This window comes from Cyrtonyx montezumae, unplaced genomic scaffold (assembly GCF_038088225.1).
Source record: "Cyrtonyx montezumae isolate F1298 unplaced genomic scaffold, pur_monq_1.0 scaffold_21, whole genome shotgun sequence".
Taxonomy (NCBI): domain Eukaryota; kingdom Metazoa; phylum Chordata; class Aves; order Galliformes; family Odontophoridae; genus Cyrtonyx; species Cyrtonyx montezumae.
The window spans coordinates 5095921-5103646 of record NW_027071948.1 but is presented as its reverse complement, the minus strand read 5'-3'; the positions used below and the strand labels follow the sequence as shown (position 1 = coordinate 5103646).

The window sequence follows — 7726 nt, the reverse complement described above, 5'->3', positions numbered from 1 at the left end:
CCGGCTCGGCTGCAGGGGCTGAGCTGCCCCTCTGCCCCCTCTCCTGGTTTCTCACCGCGAGGATCTGCGATCACAGAGCAGGAATTACTCCGCGCTCTCCTTCAGCTCTTACTCATTTCTCCCTATTGCTCTCTCTGCCTATCGCAGCCGCGGCGCTGGGGAGCTTTTATACCCCATTAAGCCTGATTGACAGTTAAAGTGTCGGGGAGATTTCACTACTGTTCCTGTGAGTGGCTGGCTGCGCTCTCCCCTCCCCTGGAGCCGCTCCCGGAGCCCGGTTCCCGTTCCCCGGCTGCCGCCCGCGGCTCGGGGCTGCCCCGCACCGCTCCCCGCACGGAGGGACGGATCCGCTCCGGGCTGAGCCCGACGAGCCCCTCTCTGCAGGGAGAGCTGCTGCCAGGCTGGAGCCGGCGTCGGTGGGAAAGCTGCTCGCAGCCCGGGATGGTTGGGCTGAACCCCGAGCCGCCGTCAGCATCTGTCAGCACCGACCCGACGGTTTTATATGGAAAGCTCGTGGGGCTTTTCCCAGCTGGGAGATGCTGGGGGTTGTCGATCAGTGCCTTGAGTGGTTGGGCTATGACAAAGGGAGATTCACCTTCTTACATCATTGTTTGTTTATTGATGAAGGCTCCAGGGAGATGCTGTGGCCTTCCTGTACTTGAAGGGAGCAGGAGGGAGAGCAACTTGTACGGTCTGATTGCGACAGGACGAAGGAGAATGGCTTTAAGCTGCAAGAGGGGAGATGCAGGTTAGGTGTTAGGAAGGAAGATTTTACTCAGGGGCAGTGAGGCTCTGGCATTTCTCCCTAGAGAGGTTGTGGCTGCCCCATCTCTGGAGGCATTCAAGATCAGGTTGGATGGGCCCTGGGCAGCCTGAGCTGCTGGTTGGCAGCCCTGCCCATGGCAGAGCATTGGAACTGGATGGTCTTTAAGGTCCCCTCCAACCTAAGCCATGCTGTGTTCTGTGATGATTTTTCTCTCCTTCTCCATGACTTTAGTCCAGACACAAGGGCACAGTTGCAACACAAGGTCTCTGTAGCACTTTATGTTGTAACAGGAGAAAGGGCAGAAGTGTTGCAACCAGGTCCCTGAGTTGCATGTTTGCACTGTTAAGCATGAAGTGGGAAAGCATGTTGCATATTGAGGAGGATCTAAGTGCACATTCCATAAAATCACACAATGGTTGGAGGGGACCTCAAAGATCACCCAGTTCCAACCCCTGCCATGGGCCCTCCACCAGATCAGGCTGCCCAGGGCCCATCCATGGCCTTGGGTACCCCCAGGGATGGGGCATCCATGACTTCTCCAGGCAGCAGTGCCAAGGCCTCTCCATCTTGGAACTCATGCCTACTCGCCCCACATTACCAGTTGTGGCAGCAGCATCATAATCCGAAATGTAAAGTTTACAGGATGCCAGAAGATGCTCGGCGATGTCAGCTTCACACTGCTGCCTTCCCAGTCGTGCTGGTTTTGATGACTGTGCTGTTACTAAGATCGTGCCAAAATGAAGCCAACCCCGGAGATCAGTTCTGATTCTATATCCACTATCCTGGGAAGCCATCTAGTGGTAAAAACCAGGATTACTAAAAAATCATGGAACGGTTGGAGTTGGAAGGGACCCTAAAGGCCACCAGGTCCAACCCCACTGCACTGAGCAGGGACACCCACAGCTCCAGCAGTGCTCACAGCCCCTCCAGCCTGAGCTTGGGGGTCTGCACCACAAATCTGGGCAGCCTGTGCCAGCACCTCACTGCCCTTATTATAATAAACATTTTATATCTCATCTAAATCTCCCTCCTTCCACTTGGAAACCATTTCCCCTTGTCCTATCACAACAGACTCTGCTGAAGACTCTGTTTCTTTCTTTCTTTCTTACAGTCTCTCTTCAGGCACTGAAAGGACCAAAATGACAAAACTGAAAGATGTTCTCAAGCTTAATTTCCCCTACAGTTACCAAAGGACCACTGCAATGGAGCTGTGTGAGTCTAAAAGCATCTACACACAGGTAGTAAAGTTATATTACACAGCCAATAGCAGTGAGCTAGGAAGACAAATCCCTTTGAAAATAAACTTGATTTTCTGCTTCATAATCGAGCACAGTTTTGAAACCATAGCTCAAAGCAGCCATGTGAGTCAAGGGTTATTTGGTGGCAAAAATAAGGACTGAATTTCTGGTGCTACCCACATTCAGACTTGTATCATGTACGGTTCTATCAACACTGAACAACACCCAAATCCCTTTAACTTCAGCTCTTTTCAAACTTCCACAAAGGGTTTCCAGAAAGAGTCCGATTTAGAGCGAAACTTGCCGAGTTCTTACCTTTAAATGCCAGTTTTCCTTTCAGAAGGAAGTCAAATGGTGGTCACATCATACGGGATCAGGAGAGAGGTTTCCAGAAGGAAGAACTTGAGGCATCACAACTGCAGTCTGCACGGACTGCTCAGAGCCAGGTATCCCCTAACATAGCTGCTTCTGAAATCGCCGGAGCTGTGAGAATTTCCATTGCTGCTTGGAAATTGCTGCTCCCCTCTGGGTGTTTTTACAGCAACGCCGTTCGAAATGGAGCTGGGGGAGGCACCTGGCATTACAGTTTTCCTCTCAGTCCAGAAACTCTGAAGGGGAGAGAGAAATTACACAGAGAGCCCAGTGTCTGGTTTAAACAGGCATGACTCAATGTCTGGACTGGTAACAAATATAACAACTTTTGGTACAGAAATAAGGAGCAGCGTTAAAAATGAAGGGATATGAAGTTCAAGCAAGTCTGATCTTCTGATTCTTTCTAACATTCACAAGTCCTTTAATGCCAGTGGAACTAGTCCTGTGAGTATTTCTCTGTTTCCTTATTAAATAATACCCTAAAATGTATTAAAAGTGGTTGGTTGGTTTTTCTTTTCCATTTGTTAGGATCCTGGATTATTGAGCTACGTTGTGCAGAACTTGCAGTTGGAGCCAAAAGACAGAGCTGCATTCTTAAAATGAAGTATTCTTATTTTCCAAATGTCACCTGCAGATTTCAGTGGACGTATGAACTATGTTTTACTGCTTTGCTTTACATTCACCTTGAAGCAGTTGCAACCAGAAGCTGTGATGTTGTGCAGGTGCACAAGAGCAAGAAACAGAGGTTGGTGCAGTTGGTGCTTCTTGTCTGTAATAAACCTGGTGAAAAATACATGCAAGTCATTTTGACATTCACCTAACTGAACTGAAAAATCAGAAAGCTTTAAATTCTGCACATACTGAGAACAGCTGAAATTTGTCCCCTTTAACTACAGTTCCATTCTGAAAAGTGGTGGAAGAGTATTCTGGGGTTTCACCTAATTGTTGCCTAGCAACTTTAGCATGAGATCTTTTTCCAAACTCTCTCCCCTACAAATCCAACACGTGCCTTTCTTCAAAAAGTTCATCTCTTTTAGGGAAACCCAAACCATTTCATTTTGGTTCTAGTGGCTTGCAGTCAGCGTCTCAGTGCGTACCTTGGTTGGGGATAACGAGGGTCTGTCCCATCACAGCAGTTGTTCCTAACGAGCTCTTCCATGTTCCTGCTGAGAAGTCCTTTCCCACTGCACTGCAGCTTTCCATAAGCAGGCCTGTTAACTTGCAGAACTGCATCAGTTGCTAACGCCATCACTTAGTGGCAGAATTAACGTTGCATTTTGGAGAGCTGCACAGTACTGAACTATTTGTTTCATGTGTGTTTACTCCCAACAATGTATAAATTGCAAAACCCTACAACCACTTGGGTCGAGCCAGTTGCATGGCATTTTAAAGTAAGCTTGGTTCCACGTTGCACAATAAGGAGAAAGCAGTCATGCAGCACAGTGGTAACTCACTCAATTTCTACTTCTGTTTGTCTCTGTTACTGTTTGAGTTTGTACTTCTTAGCAGAAGAGCTGGGCTGGAAGGCACTTTGATGAATATATCATGAATTATTGGGTTTAAATTTAGAACGACTCATTCCTGGGACCACAGCTCAGAAGATGCATTCATGGCAACCCAGCCCATGGCAGGGGTTGGAACTGGGTGGTCTTGAAGGTCCCCTCCACCCGAAGTCTTTCTGAGTATTTAACCACAACAGTGCCTAGCAACAGCACCAGCTTGAAACTAAACCTGTAGTTCATATGTAGGCAAGCTAATATAAAGGCATTAGCAGCAGATAATTGAAACACACCTTTGGGTTGTAGTGATAGGTACTCACACTCTCAGTGAGAATCACAGGAGTGCACTTTTCCTTACATCCCTGCTCCCGAAGGAATAAACAGCAGTGAGAAAGCAAAATTTACCTGCATGCTTCCATATAGAAAGGTCTATTTTTGTAGAACAAACTGTTCTGGTTCTATATAGAGGCTCAGGGAACAGAGTTTGAATGCTTAAATATGTAAAATCTGCATTACTAAGGTGTCCAGTAGTACTGATTGCTTACATCCATGCAGGTTCTTAACCATGGACAATCTACCATGGGCACAGATTAGAACTAAGCCTCTTTTTAAAAATGAAACTCTTTGGCCAAGATGATCTGTTTTTTGTTATATGAAGTACTCCTGTCAGATCTGGATAAAGCCAGAGCTGTATTTTTGTGCTTCTTGATTTCATTCTTCCCTTGACTTCACATTTTCCATTTGAAATGTGTGCCAGAGGTCCTATGATTTCACACTGTCCATATGTCACATATGCCATTAAGTATTAGAAGTCTGATATTGCATTGCAAGTGGAGTTTTGCCATGGACTAAGCTCACAAGGACCAGGTTTCTGTTCAGCTTCCAGCCTTGACAGAAAACAGTCTGTGTCCTGCCCTGTGTGAAAATCCACATTTGGATATCTGACTGCTTTCCCAGGGTCTCACAGCAGATCAGCATTATGCATAAAGATGTAGCAAAGCTGTTGCTGAGTGAGCCTGAGTTCCAGACAGAAGAACCACAAACTCATTATGGTTGGAAAAGACCTTTAAGATCATCAGGTCCAACCATCCACCATCAACACTGTCCACAAAACCACGTCCCTAATAGAGTCACAGAATCATGAAGGTTGAAAAAGACTTCTAAGACCGCCAAGATGACACAGCCTTTCTAAATTTGATATGTGTAAGAACAAATGCCTTTGTAAGAAGAACAGCATTTTCAAAGTGCTTGTAGGTGCTATCTGGAATTCAGAAAAAAGCACATCAAGGATGTCTTATTTCTTTCAACTGCTTAATTGTGTTATTGTGTATTAGCTTTTATGATTTCTAATAACCGCCTGTCTTTTTTCTCACCTTTGTTTAATTAGAAGCCAAATCCATCTCAACCTATTAGCCCATGGCCTCATTTTGAAAGAGAGAACAGGGAGAAATAGCACACCTTGGCAGGAATCATAGAATCATCAAAGAATTGTTGAATGGCTTAGGTTGCAGGGGACCCTAAAGATCATCTGGTTTCAAACTCCTGGCATGGGCTGGTTGACCCCTACAACTCATCTAACATTTTGTTTAGTACAGTTACCTCATCTTCACATCACTTAGAATTTGCCAGACCCTCTGATTAATCCCTCGGTCCCGACAAAAGCTCCAACACACAAGAACTAGTGAAGAATTAAGCCCTTAAGGCTATTAGAATTAGAGAAGGAGTTTGTTGTTTCAAGAGTCTGAAGCGAAATCTGACTAAACCAATGTGATACGGATTTGGACAGAAACTGAACAGTAGGTTTTTTCTTGAAATGTTTTGCATTGCAAGCTTGTAAATTAGCTGAGGGGTAAGTTTGTGGATGAAATCTTCCCCGAGTCTTTGTGAACAATGCCTTCTTTAAACAACTCTCATTAAAAGTGGTTAAAACTTCTTTCCAGAGCTGGTAGTTCAGTAGAATATATGCAGAAGAAAATAATCAATGGCAAGCTTTTTTGGTTGGAAGGAGAGAATGAATCAGCTTTAGGAGTATGAACTGATGTGGGGAAATAAGATCACATCATAAATCAGACGATGGGAAAATAAGATCTCTAGAGAGATATAGCTGGGCTAAGGCAAAAGGCACAGCGGGGTGACACCTTGTTCATTCAGACAGAATCATGGAATCATAGAATGGCTTGGGTTGGAAGGGACCCCAGGGATCATCAAATTCCAGCCGCCCTGCCACAGGCAGAGCCATCAACCTCCAGATCTGGTACTAGATCAGGGTGCCCAGGGCTCCATCCATCCTGATCTTGAACACCTCCAGGGAAGGGGCAACCACAGCCTCTCTGGGCAGCCTGTTCCAGCACCTCACCACTCTCTGCAATGAACTTCCCCCTGACATTTAATCTAAACCTTCCCTCCTTGAGCTTAACCCACTACACTTCTCATAGAATCATAGAATGGATTAGAATGGAGGGGACCTCGAAGATCACCTTGTTCCAAGCACCTGCCATGGGCAGGGTTGCCATCCACTAGATCGATGATGACAATTTGTACAAGGATTATTCAGATTTTTAATAACTTATCTGAAAGTTTCAAGCACTGTACCCACTGTGAGCAGAAAGTCAATCTGCCCATCCTTGCTGAATCGCTGCCGTTACTGACGCAGATTGGTATCATTAATATTTTTAAGTGAACAGCAGTTTTGGAAGTGGACATGGGAACAAATGGGGTAAACAACCCAGAGCTTCCAAAGGCCATCTCACCCTTATGGGGCCTTCTGTATTCTTATCAATCTGCATGAGCACAAATGCCAGCCATCAAGCTATCACAAGGACAGGATTAGCTGAATCACTGGAGGAAGATACATCAGTTGTAACCATAACATGCCCTGATCCAGATATTTGCTAGCAGCTGACTTGTAGAAAAACCAACAGAGATGCTTTTTCAGAGCAACTGTCTCTGTCCTCCAAGTAAATATTGTCCAACACCATTGATTAAAAAATAATTCCCCCAAACCAACCAGTCCCAAAGCCCATGAATAACTCTTTGAAGGCAAGCCTACTGCTCCTCCAGTCTCTCTAATAAGTTGGCTGCTGCTCTGAAAGTTCTGGTGTGAAAAAACACATACGTATCAGGAGCTCCCAAGTCATTTCACAAAAGTTAATACACACCTCCAGCATTTAGGAGGGGAAACCTGGACATTCCATACTCTTCTCAGATTATAGTGTCAGTGGAGTGTTTAAAGCCACCACAAAGAGATTTAAAAATGAAGACTTAGAAAAAAAAGCTCTCTGAACTTCCACTTGTATTTAAAAGTACATTTATATGGGGATATTCAGAACTTAAAAGCTATTAATTTTAAGATGGATTAGTTACAGCCATTAAATATTCACGCCCAGAAATTAATTTTTGCTTTCGTTTATGGCTTTGTCTTTTCAAATTGTTCACGTTGACATATTTCCACAGGTCTGGATGGCTAAAAGGGTGGAGGGGCCAGCTTAAGCGTGCTATACCTCACAGTGATGGAAGGGATCAATGAATCCTCAGCTTAGTCAAATAACTTGGGTTAGTTTTGGAAGGAATCATACTGTGATCACGTTCCAGGCTGGAGAGTTCTATGTTACAGCTTCCTCATACGGATTTCTTACGCTTAACACCTTTGTTTTATTTTATTTCATTTTGGGGATTTTGAAGCACATAGTTCAAACAGTTGTGCTTGACGAATTCCAGTGAAGTTAAATTAGACCTATTCACATAAGAATCCAGTCTGATCACTCTTATCATCCGGTCTTTTCCATCTTATGACTCAATCTGTTTACCCTCAACCCACATAGCTAAAGATTTCTTCAGCCTATTGACTCGTT

The 7726-nt window shown here is 44.8% G+C and overlaps 1 long non-coding RNA gene across 1 annotated transcript in view; it reads right to left on the bottom strand.

Moving 5' to 3' along the window:
* Nucleotides 1-2524: 2524 nt before the first annotated feature.
* LOC136049712 (uncharacterized) overlaps nucleotides 2525-7726 on the bottom strand; it is a 134030-nt gene continuing 128828 nt past the window's right edge. Inside the window, exons 6-7 of the long non-coding RNA XR_010622329.1 lie at nucleotides 3474-3587; nucleotides 2525-2612 (exon numbers count right to left, since the gene is read on the bottom strand). This is a non-coding gene — a long non-coding RNA (uncharacterized LOC136049712). The remainder of the gene's footprint in view (nucleotides 2613-3473; nucleotides 3588-7726) is intronic.